Raw genomic sequence first — 18563 nt, 5'->3', positions numbered from 1 at the left:
ATCTATCTAGAGAGACTGAAAGGTCTCTCCATAGTCAACAGGTCACAAATGCCACATAATGGGAATGTTATGTGGGGCAACGTGGTGAATAACCAGGGTATGCTGAGAAGGGGAATTTCAAATCAGAGATGATTTGAGAAAATCCAACTGTGAGTGATACATAAAACTGATATGAAACCTATAAAATTGGAAAAGTAGGAAGCAAAAATTTCTCACATCAAAAGCAGTATTTAACCTAGTAGTGGAGGTCCTAGCCACAGAAATCAGATGACAACAAGAACAACAACAAATAAAAGGCATCTAAATCAGTAAAGAAGAAGCAACACTTTCACTATTTGCAAATGACATGATACTCTATACAGAAAACCAGAAAGACCCCTCCAAAAAACTGCTAGAACTGATAAATTCAGTAACGTCACAGGATATAAAAATCAATGTACAGAAATCTGTTGCATTTCTATTCATTAATGAAGCCACAGAAAGAGAAATTGAAGAATCAATTGCATTTACAGTTGCACCCAAACCAGTAAGATACCTAGAAATAAACCTCACCAAAGAGGTGAAAGACCTGACCTGTGAAAAGTGTAAAACATTGGTGAAAGAATTTGAAGAAAACGCAAAGAAAGAGAAAGATATTCCATGCTCCTGGATCGCAAGGACCGATATTGTTAAAATGTCTATACTACTCGAAGGAACTGACACATTTATGCAATTCCTATTAAATTCTGACCTCAGTTTTCACAGAGCGAGAAAAAGCAATCCTAAAATTTGTATTGAACTGTAATAGACTCCAAACAACCAAATAAATCTTGAAAAACAAAGGGCAGCCTGGAGTCATCACAGTTCCAGACTTCAAGTTATATAACAAAGCTGGTAGTGATCGAAACAGTAAGGTACTGGCACAAAAATAGGTCTACAGATCAACGGAACAGAATAGAAAACCAGAAAGGAAACTACAATGATATGGTCAATTAATCTTTGACAAAGCAGGAAGGATTATCCAATGGGAAAAGGACAGTCTCTTCAACAAATGGTGTTGGGAAAACTGGACAGCCACATTCAAAAGAATGAAACCGGGCCACTTTCTTACACCAGACACAAAAATAAATTAAAAATGGATTAAAGACCTAAATGTGAGACAAAAAAAGCAAAAATCCTCGAGGAGAACACAACGAGTAACTTCTTTGACATTGGCTATAGCAGCTTCCTTCTGGATAAGTCTCCTGAGGCAAGAGAAACAAAAGCAAAAATAAACTATTGGGATTTCATCAAAATAAAAGGCTTCTGCACGGCAAAGAAAATAATCAACAAAACTAAAAGGCAACATACAGAATGGGAGAATATTTGTAAATGACATATCTGATTAAAGGGTTAGCATCCAAAATATATAAAGCGCTTCTAAAACTCAAACCCCCCAAAACAAATAACCCAGTTAAGAAATGGGCAGACATGAATAGCCACTTTTCCAAAGAAGATATCCAGATGGCTGACAATACGTGAAAAGATGCTCCACATCATTCATCATCAGGGAAATATAAATCAAAACTACAGTGAGGTATAACCTCCCATCAGTCAGAATGGCCAAACTCAACACAAAGAACAACAGGTGTTGGTCAGGATGTAGAGAAAGGGAATTCTGCACTGTTGGTGGGAAGGCAGGGGTGCAGCCACTGTGGAAAACAGGATGGAGGTTTCTCAAGAAGTCGGAACTACTCTACAGTTCAGCAATGGCACTATTAGGTATTTACCCAAAGAATACAAAAATACTGATTCAAAGGGACACAGAAACCCTGATGTTACAACAGCATTATCTACAGTAGCTAAATTATGGAAACAGCCCGAGTGTCCATGGATTGATGAATGAATAAAGAAAATGTGGTACGTATGCATATATGTGTGTGTGTGTGTATGTGTGTGTATACACACATACACACACACACACAATGAAATACTACTCCGTCTTAAAAAAAGAATGAAATCTTGACATTTGCAACATCATGGATGGAGCTAGAGAGTATAATGCTAAGAGAAAGACAAATACCATGATTTCCCTCATATGTGGAATTTAAGAAACAAAGGAACACAGAAACAAAAGAAGAGAGAGGCAAGCCAAGGGACAGACTCTTAACTAACCGTAGAGAACCAGCCGGGAGGGGTGGGGGATGGGTGAAATAGGTGATGGAGATTAATGATTACACTTGTCCTGATGAGCACTGGGTGTTGCGTGGAAGTGTTGAACCACTATTGTATACCTGAAACTAACGTTACACTGTATGTTAACTAGAATTTAAATACAATTTTGAAGAAAAAAATAAAAAATCAAGAGCGGTATTGGAAACACAAGCAGACAGAAATACGAGAAGATAGGAGTTTACAGCTGACTGGGTGTGGCTGGTAAGAAAGAAGTAGGCTGATTAGGGCTCTGAGATTTACATTTAATGGAGCATCATAATTTGATGGTATTTCTACCCCTTAGTCCTGGGGTGATGCTTCAGGAAGCAGCGGGAATAGGTTTGGTACTTGGGCATTAGTTTCTGTGTCCCTCTCAACTGGTCAGATAAGAAGAACCTTGTCACGATCATTTCTAGGATTAAAAAGTCACTTCCACTCCCAACTTACAATAGATACCAACCACAGATAACTTGGTCCAACAAAGCGCCAATCTTTTTATGACTATACAAACGGATAACTTTACAAATAAATTACTAGGGATGCTCAGTGCTGATCTCTGTGGACCAGTCTAGCTCAGTACCACTTTTCCTGAGTTCAATTCACGTTATTCTGGATTTGCCCCAGAGCTTACCCAGCTTCCACATTTTTTTATTTCAAGTCAAGTGTCATAACTTGCATTCTGTGTCTGTTTCATTTGTTTGCTTCTTGACTCATTTCTGTATTCATTCATCTATTATGTGTTCAGATCCGTTGAATTGTGAATGGCACTGATGGAATTAAAAGATGAGAGTGACATCCCTGCGCCACGGACGACTTCTACTCTAGTGGGTTATATCGAAATAAGTAATGCCCATAACCATATAAAATAGTAAAGTAAGTCTCCTCTCATCACGGTTTTTCCAAATGTTCCCCTGCTACTGGATGCCTCTTGCATTTTTCCTCTCCAATCGTTCGTTACTCTTCATTCTTTATTTCTCTGCTCACTGGCACGGCCACCAAGTTTGAAGGTGACGTTAGACTTGGTATCATGGGTTGATAACAGGAATGTATTTCCCCTACTGTTTTAAAAAGCCTCTCTTCCGGCTGAATTGTCTCATTCAGTTTGTATGAACGTTCAGAGAGCTAACTGACCGATCTTAGTTAAAAATGCCAAACACAGCATAGTCTCATGATATTTGTGTAGCGACAGCTTTTCGGGGAACACGGAAACTTGGCACTTTTCATCTCAGCAGAAAATAAAAATTAGGCAAGTAGAGTATTGTGTTAGACAATGGAAAATATTGGCACTGTTTGGCAACAAATAGGGGCACGTTAATATTGCTGTTAGAGTAACACAGGTATTGAAGTTTGAGTTGCAAAACCCAATGAATACTGCCAGGATACAGCGTGGATGAGAATCTGAAGCTATGGCTGCCTGGGGGGCCCACTGCCAGTCGGAGAGGAATATACAGGTTGTGGAGTTGTTTCTTCCTGTGATCACAAGGGCCCGTGATGCCAGAAGCTCCCTACAACTAACTCATGCTGTTTTCCGTGGACCACTCTCCATGTTACAGTTTTCATGCTCTGTTGACCCAAGCCAAGTCAACTCTCCATCATATCAGCAACTTGGTGCCCCGCAGTTCCAGAACTTTCTCCAACTGATGCTAACATGTGAACACCCTAATGCTGACGTGTGTCGTAGGGAATGAGAACCGTTTGGAGAGGCGAACTCTCCAAGTTAGGCTGTTAGCCTTTTAAGGAGGACAGAGAGGCTACTTGAAAGAAAAGAAAAGAAAGAAGGAAAGAAAGGAAAGAAAGTAAAGAAGGAAGGAAGGAAGAAAAATTAGAAAGAAGCCTTCTTGCAGATTCACCATCTCCAGGAAAACAGATCAATACAAAACAAAGCTAAAACAGTTTCACCCTTCCTGTAAGGGCAAGCAGTCACAAAATTTGGCAACTCTGCACATTACAACTGCTTTCAAACCTGTTTTTTCCCATTTATCCTCACCTCCAGTGCCCCAGTACAGACTCTCATCATTTCCACTCTGGACCATGACGGCTCCAACCCAAATGGACAGAGCAGTCTTTTTTCTTTCTTTCTTTTCTTTCTCTTCTTCCTTTCCTTTCCTTTCCTTTCCTTTCCTTTCCTTTCCTTTCCTTTCCTTTCCTTTCCTTTCCTTTCCATTCCATTCCATCCCATTCCATTCCATTCCATTCATTTTGAGAGAGAGCGAGAGCACGAGCAAATGGGGAAGGGGCAGAGAGACAGAAAGAGAATCCCAGGCAGGCACTGTCAGCCCGGAGCCTCTATGCAGGGCTCGGACTCACGAACCGTGAGGTCGTGATCTGAGCTGAAGTCGGACTCTTAACCAACTGAGCCACCCAGGTTCCCCAAGAGAGCAGTCTTTCTAAAGTATGTTGGATCATCTGTGGCTCCCTATTGCCATGGGGAAAGCATTCCAAATCCTCCCTGTGGAAGACAAACCCTGCCACCATTAACCTCCTCTCCTCCTCTTACCAGATCTCGATTCTGTATGAGACGAGCCTTCTTTTTCTCCCAGTGCATGGCTTCTATCCGCCTCTTCAGCCTCAGGCTGTCAACCACGTTTATAGGTGAGTGTTTCTCCCCTAGTCACTAAGGGATTAGGACCCGCTGTTACATGCTGACTTAGCCCGTGTTAATTACTCTCTCACACGCACAGCACATTTTATAAATAAGCAACTGTGTGATCTTTGTCTCTCCTGCTGGGCTGAAAACTCTGTGACATCAGCGTAGTGACTTATTCTTTACTTTGCCTGAAAATTGTCTGGACTGGTCTGGAGCTTAGTAACTATTCACTATTTGATGCAAGACATCAGGCTGCCTAAATCTAATAATGACATAAATATTTATAATATTTGAATAAATGCAATTGCTATAAACATTGTTTGATTATAATAAAATGAAAGTACATTGATATAACATAGTGACAAACGGCTGAGCTCTGCCATTTTCTCCACTAAATGATTTACCAAAAGAATGTGTCTTTATAAAGAATCCTAATTTAGGGACATTTTAAACTGGAGACAAGGCAGGTTTTCATTTTTTAAATCTCTGAATGACGGAGGATTAGAAGGTTCTATTTATTTTCAATTCACAGATTTTAAGTTCTCCCATGTTAGTGTCCTTTGGGACTGCTCCCTTTAGTGAATACAATAAGAATAATTTAAATCGATTCTCTTGTTTATGTGTAAATTTTTGCTAAGGCATTCATAGCAGTATTATCTAATTAGATTAAACATATCTCCCTAAAATATGATCGGTGTTTTCATCTGGCTATCGAGTAGCTTTAAACTAAATAACATAGACATATAAAAATTAAATGCAAAATATAAAATATTTTCCCTCAAATTTCACTGATTCAAATTAAATGGATGTCAGTTGGGGCATTTAATTCCGTGTAAGCCTAGGACACACTATCAGCTACATTTTAGTCAACGAGTACCGTCCCACTGTTGACCGAGTAACTTCCATGTGCCCTACATATTTTCTTATGAGAAGATAACCTGTTACATCTACATGTTTAAGAATTCTAGCTCTTCAAGATAGGGAAGCTTTTAGCATTATTGTTACAGCTATAGTTTATGAGCACCGGGCTCAAGGCAAACACCAACGAAAGTCACTGGGTCCAGTCTGGACATTGGGCAAAAGGCGGACAACCATCATGGGCCCCATTTTCTCAGATCTTGTGGAGCGGTGTCCTTGGGTTGGGGTAGCTGGATATGGCGTGGAGCCATGCTCCGGCCGAGAGTCCGATACTCTTTTATGCAAGAAGCATGGGTACCATGAACACTTGGACTTGGATATTAAGTGGTCTGAAATCAGGCACGGATGGTTTTGGGCAGTACAAGAAATGCCAGACTCCCAATGCCAGTTGCCCCACGCGGACACCTTGGGGACTGTGATGCTACGGGAATTGAGCCCGGGCGCTGATCTTCCCTCCCGGGAAAGCCCAGAATATTCCTATCACGAGGCAGCCTGACACAGGTGAGGCCTGACACAACTCATTGCAAATTCTGGCCGCTGTCTCCAGGCACGTATTCCTTGTACGTAAACTCTTTTTTCATGACCACTGAGTTGAGACTGAGCTCAACCTCTTTTTTTCTTTAAGGCACTGAATATGTAGTGGCCTGGAAACTTGTTAACAACCAATTAGGAGAAATCGGTCTTTAAGTGATAATTTTCTGGATGAGAACAAGAATGAGAGAAGACAAAGCAACGAATCTTTTGGGGAATACTGGCTCACACCTGCTACACTGTCTGTTCCTGAAATACTCCTATAAAGGAGGTATTACAGGCCCTCTTTTAAGATTAGGAAAAGGAGAATCAGTTTAAATAAGTGGCCCAAGGCCTCATTGCTAATGAAAGGCCATCTTGTTTGGATCCAACCCCCATTTGCTGGGCTGACTTTCTGTGGTTCCCTTCAGAGTTGTCATGCACACCAGTTTGTTTTTCTGACAATGACACAAAATGCTGGGGTCAATGGTTCAGCGTCCTGTACAGGCCCAAGATAATGTGCTGGTTACTTTTTTTTCTCTCCGGTCCCATCTGACCGTTCACTTGTCTGCCGTGGCTTTCCTGCTCAAATTCTAATTGAACCACAAATCAGGGGTTTTCCAACTTGTTAAAATTCGTGGAATCCATTTTTAAATTAAGGTCTAAATCCACAGTCCAAAATATAAAAATGGCCAAAGAGGAATTTCTCTGGTTCGTAAGAGGTGAGGGCTCCAGAGCCCCACCCCTTCCTCAAATACAACGTGCCCTTGATCATCCAACGTTTCAGTTCACAAATTGGGGGGAATCACCTCATTACCCCCGGATGCCTGTTACTGCAACCCAATTGTATAGGGTACAAATGCTTGTGTCATAAAAATTATGCTCTCTGTAGATCATCTTGAAATTGAACTAACCTCACCCTTACCATAAACTCTTAGGAAATCACAGGGATTTGCAGTAGGAGTCCATTTGTCTCCGTGATCTATGAAGAGTGCATTTATCATCAAATGCACTTAAAAGAACTTAAAATAACTTGCTGCTGTTTGCTTTCAATGGGGTAGGTGACCAAGGTGCTGACGTTAGTTGGGGAATCTCACCGGGAGGCAGAGACTCTTTGGGCACACAGCAGGCTGGTAAAGATTCTCTGGAAGACGGGGAAAAAGGAGATTCTGCAAATGGTGGAAATGAAAACAGAAAACACAATTACTGGATACATTAGCCTTTGTGATAGTGTTTCTGTGACCGTGAGGGAGCAAACACAGCTCCTCTCTTAGGCAACAACAAGGCGTGTCCTACCAGTGTTTCTCATCCTGCAGCCAGGGATCTTTTTTAATTTTTTTTTAATGTGTATTTATTTTTGACAGAGGAAGAGAGACAGAGCACGGGCGGGGGAGGAGCAGAGAGAGCGAGGGAGACACAGAATCCGTAGCAGGCTCCAGGCTCCGAGCTGTCAGCACAGAGCCCGACGTGGGGCTCGAACTCGTGAGCTGTGAGATCGTGACCTGAGCTGAGGTCGGACGCTTAACCCACTGAGCCACCCAGGTGCCCCCTGCAGCCATGGATGTTACCTACTGAACTTGTTCCTAGCGCTTAAAGTGGAAATAAAGGTTGTGATTATCCTTATTGTTCAAAGGTAAGAAAAAAGTAAGAATTTTATGGTACCATTGTTTCCCTGGCTCCAATTCGTCATATGAAATATAGCGAGAATATGCAGCCCCTTCAATTTGGTGGCTTAATCAGACAGTCTTTTCAGAGTAATGTAAGATGTCGTTTCTCTGTGGACCCCTTCAGCCGTTACACCCACACCAGAGGAAAACCACACCAGAGTAGCAAAACAAAAACAAAATGGGCTCTTCTGTTTCTCCCAAGAATCATCCAGTTTCTTCTTTTGTAGTCAATAACAAGCCATCTCAACTCATTCTCCACATAACTAGCTTCAGTCTATAGTCTGAGGGGCGCTGGGGTGGCTCCCTCTGTTGAGCGTCTGACTCTCAATTTTGGCTCAGGTCAGGATCCCAGATCGTGGGATCGAGCCCCTCATTGGGCTCTGCACTGAGTGCGGAGCCTGCTTGGGATTCTCCCTCTCTCTCTGCCCCTCTCCCCTGCTTGCTCCCTCTGTCAAAACAAAACAGAGTCTGAACCCTGACATCTCTTTCTACCCTCATGTAGTTCTCCGTTTCTGAATAAGAGCAGAGAACGCTATAGCAGAAAGTCAAGGGGAGGCTTTGGGATTTCAGAATGCTTAGGGTGAACCTGAACTTGTGCAGAATTCATAAAGTTATGTCAGAAGCATCAGCAGAAGAAGAGAGGAAACCATATCCAGGAAGACTCTACCTGAGTCATAAATTCTAAGGTGGAAACTAGGCAGATCAGGAAAATTCTAGGAAGAAGCAATGAGCAGGAAACCTCAAGTCCAATGTGGGATTTCTCAACTCTTTTTGTTTTTTTTTTTTAATATTAAATTTTACTTTCTCGGGTGTCTCTTCCTTTTCTGATAAAGGCACTAATCCCATCATGGGGACTCCACCCTCCTGACCTCACCTATTCATACCATCACATTGGGGGTTGGAGCTTCAACGTAAGAATTTTCTGGGGACACTTTGAGTCCCTAACACTCTAACCTTAACCGGCTATTTAATAATGCTGAGCCTATAAAAGAGGCAATACCAAAACTTCCCTCAAAGATTCAGTTCAACGGCTGTTGTGATGCATAAATGAGATGTAGAAAACAGTGTTGAGGGGGCAGCTGGTGCCTCAGTCATTAAGCATCTGACGTTGGCTCAGGTCATGATCTCGTGGTTCACGCATCTGAGTCCCTCATCGGGTGAGCTCGAGCCCTGCTTTGAGTGAGCCCTGCTTTCTCTCTCTCTCTCTCTCTCTCTCTCTGCCCCTCACTCACTTCTGCCCTCTCCCTAGAAAGAAAGAAAGAAAGAAAGAAAGAAAGAAAGAAAGAAAAACAGTGTTTATATCAATGTCTCATACGCAGTAAGACCAGAAAAAATTTTGTTCCCTTTTGTTCTCTCAGGGAAATACATAGCTATTTCTTAAAGGAGTAAACAAAGGAGTGAATACAACCTATGATGCCTAGGGAAGCATACATATATACTATGTATATAGTATCCAGATGATTGAGCGACTGGGCCCATCTCTGCATTGTTGATTCAGCTCTTGGCTTTTCACCTGGAGTGGTCTTTAATAAAGGGATCCATCCCCAGAGGATGCCCCCGTGATGTTAAGGTATGTGGATACCAGTATACATGTGATCACTTATGAGCATCATATTTTAGAAAGATTATCGACAGCTATAGGAACTTCTAGAGGAAGATGATCGGGTTAGGAACTGTCTAGAAGCCATGGGAATGGGTGAACCAAATGCCACAAGTTGTCAGATTTAGCAAATAAAAATATAAAAATCACAATAAAATCAATCTCAGATAAACAATAGTTTACAGTAAAGGTATGCCTCATGTGCTATCTGGGGCCTATTCATACTAACAAGTATTCCTTGTTGATCCAACATTCAAATCCAACCCTCTTTTTAATCCCTGTATTATATCTGACAACCCTAGCTACAAGGAGCTTACAGTCTCTTGTTGGAGACAGGGCGAATGTATGAGATAGATCTGCAACATCGCAATCATGAGCACATATGTGTATTTTTATTTGAACAGTATAAATTGCTGGGCATACAAATTTCTGAGTGAGCTACAGAGAATAATTAGGTGGCATTATGTGGGGGAGAATTTGTCTATTTTTTTTAATGTTTTATTTACTTTTGAGAGCGCACAAGAGGGGCGAGGGCAGAGAGGGGAACAGAGGATCCAAAGCAGGCTCCATGCTGACCGCAGAGAGCCCGATGTGGGGCTCAAACTCACAAACCATGAGATCATCACCTGAGCTGAAGTCAGACGCTTAACTGAGTGAGCCACCTAAGGCGCCCCCCTTCTCTATTTTTTATAAAGAAAGTTACCCACACTAACGGAAGCAAGGAGAAAGTGTTACCACAGAATTTCCTAATATCTGTAGCTGTTGGTCTATGGTAACCTTGGGATTCCCAGAAGTCATCTTAGGATCCAACCTTCCCACACCCACTGAGTTTGCTGTAGTCTGTCCTCCTTTCCAACCACTGCTGGCTCAAGTCAGGTACACCTGCTCAGGTCATTCTATGGACTCTCTTACTGGCTTCCTAATGGAGCAAGTCCTAGGCTATGCGTCATTTCTTTATAAAGATATGAACAAATGCTTCATAGAGAATCCCCTTCAGTTTCTGGGATGATAGCACCTTCTTGATTTTTCACCTTGCCATATGGTTTTTCATGAATATATTATAGGTTACTTCAATACGTATTTCCCAACATGGCAATGTAAATAAGCTACCAGCAAAGGAAGAGTTGACTCTACTTTACAAATTCCACTTGGGATAATGCTCACACCATTTGGCTTTTTCCCAACCTTCATGATAAAGAAGAAACCATGGGAAGGTATCTTATTCGAGGCATATAAATGAGGTAACTGCCTGAGCTAGCACTGGGCTGCAACAGTTAAGTGCTAAAAATAAACTCAAATTTCAAAATAAAATTCAGGTTAACTGAATATTTCCTTTCTCAACTTACCTGGATCTGTAATATCCATAGGGATCCACACCGACCAACATGCAAAACTAGGCAAGATCTCTCTGTGTCAGAAGGGTAACCAGGGTGACAAAATTTGTGTTACTCCAACATGATCAAGTGAGGGTGGCAACACAGTCTGTCCCTAAGAAGCAACTAGAAACCTGGGAAAATGGTCACCATCAACCATTTCAGTGCTCTGGAAATTGGCCAAAGGCATGAAACAAATGAAGATGCATTCATTCATGAAACTATGAACTGCTTTTAGTTTTTTAAAATGTCTATTTATTGAGAGAGAGAGAGAGAGAGAGAATATTCCAAGAAGGCTTGGTCCTGTTAGTGTAGAGCCCTACATGGGGCTCGATCCCACAGACCATGAGATCATGACCTGAGCCGAAACCAAGAGTCGGATGCTTAAACGACTGAGCCACCCAGATGCCCCGAAACTATGAACTCCTGATAAGAACACAGCATCATTGCCCCCTGCTCCCCGCTCTACACCCCCCGCTCAATGGGGTCTTTCAACCAGGGCAGGGCAGGCAGTGAACCCCAGCAGCTTTCTTCCCCATTAAAGGGTGCTCCCTTAATTTGGACATGGTTACTGGCAAGGAAACAAAACCAGCAGCTCCAGTAACCTGAAGTTATGGTTCTGTTTGCGACAGGGACTGGAACAGCAGACCAGCCTGGAATTAAGAGTGAGTTCTGAGAGGTAAGCCAGCCACAGGGCTCGAAGACTGTCCACTTGTTGCGGGTTAAGCAGCAGCTGTGCACGTCACAACAGAGACAAACTACTGGAACGGGTGATGGCAAGCAGGCTCCGTGAAGTTTTCTGAAGTATTTTAAGACTGGATTTTGAGGATGGTTGCACAACCCGACGAATTTACTGAAACGAATGGAATTGAACATTGACAAATGGTTCATTTTACAATATATAACGTATATCTAAATAAGGCTATAAAGAAATCACATGACACATTAAAAACTACGACTCAAAAGTAAGGACGAATCTACATATCTAGATACCAAATGGCTCTGAAGAAAAGGCATTAATAAAATAGGTCTCATTCAAAAGATTTTAATAGATACATTACGGTTTAAAGTATTTTAAAAACCCGTTGATTTTAAGAAGTATAATGCAAATTCAAGAACAGCACGGTCCAACATAACTTCTTGCAATGATGAAAATAGATAGGCGCTCAGGCCAACATTTTGGCTCCTTTTCACATAGGGCTTTTGAGAACTTAAAATGTGGCTACTGTAACCAAGAAAGCGAGTTTTTCATTCTATTTCGTTGTAGTTAATTTAATTTTCAAGAGCCATTTCTGATTAGTGGTTACTTTATGGCACAGCACAAGTCTAGAAAGTTTGTATTGGCAAACATAATTTTGTTTATGGAACATGGTCATTTCAAAATAACGGGAAAGTAATGGGTAATACAGAATATCTTTTTAAGGCTTACAAACTCAAGAAATGCAAATTCAGGTACTGTGAGACTATTTTACCCAATTAAAATTGACAAAATAAAAAAAATATTATCCATTAGTAGACAGATTGTTTGCTAATGGATGGAGGAACTTAAGAACTTGATTTTCAAGACACCGCTAATTGAATTATCAAGGATTCTAGCTTCTGGCAGAAAATCGGTTGCGCGTCTCAAATAATTTAAAAGTATGCGTATAGTTGACTCTGAAATTCCACTTGTAAGAAATGGCCCTAAGAAAACAATTTAAAATGAGCACAAGTGTGCTCACCACTGTGATTACAATAACAAAACACTGGTAGTAAATTAAATATTCAAGAACAGAAGACTAGTGACATAAATCGCATCACTGTATTGGTAGGATTGTAGTGTATTTTAATATTTATTGAACTTCAACTATGTTCGTTAGGAAGCACAAATGTAGGTTGTACGACATTAGAAAACGTGCTTTTATTGTTGGTATCTCTATGTCTGTATTTATCTGTCTCTATATCTAGAAGCAGATAAATCAGTCAAGCAGCAGGCCTCATCTATGGGTGATAAAATGATGGGCATATCAATTAGGAATCTCTGTTGGCAAGCACAGAAACCAATTCCAATTACATCCTTCAAGCACTGTTTATTTAAGATGACCGAAAAAAATACATGAACCCATACTGAATCTGATTGAGGAGAAAAAGGAAGAGAATGAGAAAGAATACTTATCTAAAGAAGCACAGAAGAGTAGAATTATGTGGTAAATAAATTTATTTATTTTTTAAAATTGTTTTTAATGTTTTTATTTAGTTTTGAGACAGAGAGAGACAGAGCATGAGCAGGGGGAGGGGCAGAGAGAGAGGGAGACACAGAATCCGAAGCAGGCTCCAGGCTCTGAGCCATCAGCACAGAGCCCGATGCGCGGCTCGAACTCACAGACCGTGAGATCACGACCTGAGCTGAGGTCGGATACCCAACTGACTGAGCCACCCAGGCGCCCCATCTAGGGCAATAAATTTATAAACCTGGAGGCCTCCTAATGGTCCGGACATTAAGCCTTTAGTTACTAGACTGTGAGAGAGCCCAGGGGATTTTTGGGGAAGAGTTCAGGGATTGGATCTGTAGCTACATACCAAGCAGTACAGAGTTTCGCTATTTTAACAGCCATTATAGTTGTACAAATAAACTATCAGCCTTATCTTCATCTATATCCATATATAGCATATTTACTACTTTCTTCATGAGCCTCTGTTCTGTTTGTTTTTTAGATGTATGTTTCAAATATTTTTCTCAGGAAAGAATGGGATGTGTGCATTACTCTAAAAATTCCTAAAAAGTTAGATAGATTAGATAGTTAGATGATAGAAATATAAACATGGAGATATACTTGTCAAATACTATCTTTCTAAATTTAGAACTCTCTTGTCATAGTCATTTTTTAAATGATGTATCAATATCTTTCCTCTGACTTTTTTATAATAAAAACATTTTATTGAAGTATAACATACTGTAGGTTGCATAAGGGGCATTAATATTAAGCATATAGCTTAACAAACATCACCATATATTTATACCTCTGTAGTTACCACTCATTTCAAGATATAGAATATTTCTAGAACCCTGGAAGGTTCTCTCTTATCTCAGTGGTAACCAATATATTGACTTCTTTCCTCTGACTTCTAAATGCAAATTTTTGCAATCGAAGAATCTGATAGCAGTCGGGTTTTATGTTTCTTTTACTCTTTTGACCTAGAAGCTTATGTATTTATATCCTTTGAGACTATGGATTTTACCAAGTATGCCTAAGAGGGATGCCTTTTATGGATTTTTTTTCTGACTAACCTAGCCTAGAACTCTGAGCAGTTTCAGTCTAAAGATTCTGACCTTTCTTCTTCAGAGTTAATGCTCCTCTATTATCTGCTTAATTATTGTCTCTACTCTGTTTGTTCTGTCTTCTACTTCTGAAACGCATATATTTAATATGAGAAACCCGGTCTTCCGAGGCTCTTCTCTTCTCCCTTGTGATTTTCAGTTCCTTCATATTTTACTCAATGTATTGAGAGATTTCTGGCTGGATCACTCAGACCACTAACTGAGGTCTCCACAATGGCTAGCCTGTTCTTCAGCTAGTCTAAAAACTGCTTAATTGTGAAACCACGTCTTAGAGTGTAAGAAAGTCTCTTTGCTGTGCTACTTGAATTCCCATGGATGCACTCATTTATTTTTTTAAATTACATTTTCCATCTGTCTTTTTCTAGCAATTCCATTTCACTGGTTCTGATTACTTTTCTTTGTCTTTTTTCCTCCAACCTAGCACTCCCAACCCCACCCTATTGGAGACGAGTAGTGATTTTTCTCAACCCACTGGTCTAAATGATGGTTCTTGGAATAATCTAAATGGTGATGGAAAGCCACAAGCACTTTCTCACAGACTGGCAGTAGAGAAGCAAGACATTTCCCTGATAGTGGTGATCAGCCTGTCATGTGCTTATTTTCCATCAGCTTATTCTCTTCTGTGAATTTCTCTCCCTTATTTACCCATGTTCCCATTGGATTGTTTGGGTTTTTTTTACCGATTAATTGTGAGGGTTCTTTATATTCTGGCTACTAGTCCTTTGTCCCATGTGTAGTTTGCAAATATTTTCTTCAGTCTATACATTGTCTTCATCATTTGAACAGTGCCTTTCCCTAGACAAAAGTATTTAATTTTGATAAAGTCCAATTCACTGACTTTTTTTAATTTAATAAATCGTGATTTTGGTATCGTGACTAACAATCTCCCCCAAATCCTAGGTGCTGCAGACGTTGTCCTATATTTTTCTTCCACAGGTTTTATATTCAAATATGTAATCCATTTTGAGTGCATTTTGGTATATGATGAGAGGCATAAATGAAGATTCACTTTTTTTTTTTTTACTTTATTTTTTTAAGAACAATTTAAGGTTTGCGGCAGTTTTTAAACTCTCAGTTGATGATCTTGCTTCCTCATTCACTGAGAAATTGAAGAAATCAGAAATTAAAGCAATCAGAAGATAATTTCTCATGAGTTTATAACTCACACACCTAACAACATCTATATCTATATGCTCTGCCTTCCCCCATGTTACAACAGATTAACTATCTACCTTCCTTTCTAAAAGCATTTCCTCTTTCCTATTTGCACTAGAACAAAACCCCAGAATATTTCCCTCTCTTCACTATTATCAGTTTCCTAATATAAATAACCTATATTAGCATATGAACATACTGTCTCTTCTATATTAAAAAAAACTATCTCAAATACTTTCCTCTCCAACTGTGACCCATTTTTTATTTGCCCCTTGTCACCAAAAGTACTTCCAAGCGTTGAATATACTCATTGTCTCCATTTCAACTCTTTCCATTTGTCTTACGGCCAGAGTAATCAGTGATTTCACCACCTCCCCCCCCCCGCCCCCATTATTACATTGAAATACTTTTTAAAACACTCTGTTATTAAATCTAATGTTCAACCCTCTGTCCCTATCTTATTAATGTTTATTTTTGAGAGAGAAAGAGCGTGAGGTGGGGAGACACAGAATCCGAAGCAGGCTCCAGGCTCTGAGCTGTCAGCACAGAGCCCAACGCGGGGCTCGAACCCACGAACCAACAAGCTGTGAGCCACCCAGGCACCCCCACGCTCTCCTTTAGAAACAAAACCATGACTTGGCCTCCAGTCTAGATTTTCCTCCTCTTCCATTGGTTGCTCCTTAGCAGGCTTCTTCGTTATTTTCCCCTCTTTTCCCTGGCCTCTGCAGGATGGTGTCCCTGGGATGCTTAAACCTTAATCAAGGTCCCAAATATTTATTTCCCTTCAATAACCAGCCTGTGTCCCCCTTCTTTGTGCCATTGTCAAGTCTCTTTTGCCTTCCACCTGGAACAAGTTCCTTCTTGTCCAAAGGCTTTGCTATGTCCTAACAGAGATGCTCTGTATAGATCTGGATCCCGTGGCCCAGAACACTTATGGTGCTCCTCTGCCACATCAAAGAAAAGACTCCCCCTTAGGAGGTAAGGATCTAGGGATGTGGGAGGATAATCCAGAAGGCAAGACCATCTGTAATCGATGGGCTGGAGCGTAGTGAAACTCGTTCCAGGTGAGTAAATGACTTGCGCGTTGTCTTTTATGATACTGAAAGACCAGTTGTAGCCAAAGCATAGGGTGGAGTGACAAAAGATGAACGGCTAGAACTGCGGTTTGCTTTAAAGCATCCAATAGCTAAGATACCCAACTCTCTCGCTCCAGAGAGAGCCCATCAACGTTAACCAGTATTTTTTTCTTAGCGGACGTGATTTGTTCTCACATTCAGGGCTTTCTTGGCAGGGATCCCTAATAAAAATTTATTATTTTCTCCATTTTTCATGTTTGCTTTCATTAGTTTCCTGTAGCGCTTCTCCCTGCACCTATTTTTGCTTTATTAAAGCTCATATGTGGAAATTATCATACACTAAAGACCATAAATAAACTTTTATTTAGCAAGCTGTGGAAATCAGGGGCACGCAGCAAAGACGATTGAGTTCATTAACCACCAATGGCACTAATGTGCTCTCACTCATTACTCATTCACTTCACTGATTGCTTCAACAGACTAGGAGACACCGCTTCTCCGTGGGATCGTCCAACTGTTCACGACGGGAGACACAGAAGACAGGGCAGCCGGACCTACGCACCTTGGCTCTTCAGGGGACACGGTGCAGTTGAGAGCATTAATCACTGACACTTCCAAGGTGTGTATTCACTCTCTCACTTCTTCTCTCTATACATAAAGGGAGTAGAAGGAGGTGGTAAGAGCCATGTGAGTTTAAGAGCCCCTCTCAAAGGGGAGTTTTGGTCCAGGGGATCCCAAAAGCAGCATTAATCATTTAGTGCAATAGTTTATTTCCACTATAAACCTGTATTTACAACATCAACTCTACCCCTGCAAGTGCTAGAAGCATCCTTGACTCCAAATGATAGCAAGAACTGACACGTTTCATCGTCATTTTCGTTCAAGGTCTCATAACGGGTATAAACTGATTTTCAGACTCGGAGAGGAAAGGGAGTCTGTAAGTTTCTTCTATTTACACACGGGAACAGATCACGAGAAATCATTATATATAAATTTAACAGTAAAAGGTCAGTTACAACAGCACATGAAAAAGGGATAGAGGGGTTTTTAGTGAACTTGGAAAAAATGTTTGAAGTGGGATTACTTGTAACAGATTCTGTGGCACCTTGATGGACCTCACAAGATTTGGAGGGAGTGTTTGGGCACCTCATGGCATTAGACAATCGTTCTCTAGAGCGGTTGGTTTACAATATGGCTGTTCCTCAATGGAACAACAATACGACAGGTGCTCCAAGGTGAGTAGCTCCAAGTAGGTATTTATTTAACAACAGCTAATGATTCCTTGGCAGTGACTCTGGTGAAGACATCTAGCAATATCATAATGAGCCTTCTCTCAGCTCTAAGTGTCAGACAAAAGGCTAAAGCTTCGCTTGTGCTGTGTTATTGAATCTCCAAGATAATGCACGTTGCCCCTCATTTCACAAATGAAACAGAGGCCTAAGCGAAAGGTCACACAGCTGGCAGGCAGCAGTTCCAGAAGTGAAAAAGAGGGCTGCTTAGCTTGAAATCTGTTGCACTTGACAGCTCCCTTCAAAGACGTTAAAAGTCAGAAGCACCATCTACAGACACATCCCTTGTAAAAGGCGATGAGACACATGTCTGTGAGGTACATCACAGGTTGAGACTAGGACACGAAGAACAGGTTGTCATTAAAACTAGAGACTGCAGAGATTAGAAGAAAACCATCATGAAACAATCAGAGTTAGGCAAGGGTATACACTTGGGTGTACCACTGCAACTTTCCCTGAAGTTTGAGCACAAAAAATGAAATGGGCAGGACGATGCATTTAGAACAAGAAACCCCATACCTCTTTGGGACGGGATTTTTCCCCTCTCCATCCCGTAAGAGTGGTGACCGGAAAGAAGGGAAAGGCTAGCATTTTATCAATTTTCCAAAGCGGGGTGGCCATTGAACCTTCTCAGTAATGACTTCATGGGGCCATTGAACCTTCTCAGTAATGACTTCATGGGGCCATTGAACCTTCTCAGTAATGACTTCATGGGGCCCTCAAAAGAAAATCTTGGCTAGAGTCCACCTGCCCATGTCAAATTGAAATTCTATGACTAGAGAAGGCGAGGCAGTCATGGGTCAGCAGTTACCCAAGCCTAAAGGAAGAGCTCTATGTTCAACAGGTCCTGGAGGCACAAGGACGGAATTCTTAAATTTGCTGGCTAGGAAACAGCAT

General features: G+C 41.0%; 1 long non-coding RNA gene across 2 annotated transcripts in view; it reads right to left on the bottom strand.

The window, feature by feature from the left end:
* Positions 1 to 16721: 16721 nt before the first annotated feature.
* LOC123575838 overlaps positions 16722 to 18563 on the bottom strand; it is a 116922-nt gene continuing 115080 nt past the window's right edge. For both annotated transcript variants that reach the window (XR_006701028.1, XR_006701029.1), the window contains one exon: positions 16722 to 17025. This is a non-coding gene — a long non-coding RNA (uncharacterized LOC123575838). The remainder of the gene's footprint in view (positions 17026 to 18563) is intronic.

Source organism: Leopardus geoffroyi, chromosome C2, assembly GCF_018350155.1.
Source record: "Leopardus geoffroyi isolate Oge1 chromosome C2, O.geoffroyi_Oge1_pat1.0, whole genome shotgun sequence".
Taxonomy (NCBI): Eukaryota; Metazoa; Chordata; class Mammalia; order Carnivora; family Felidae; genus Leopardus; species Leopardus geoffroyi.
The sequence above is the reverse complement of the archived record's forward strand: the minus strand, read 5'-3'. Positions and strand labels throughout refer to the sequence as shown.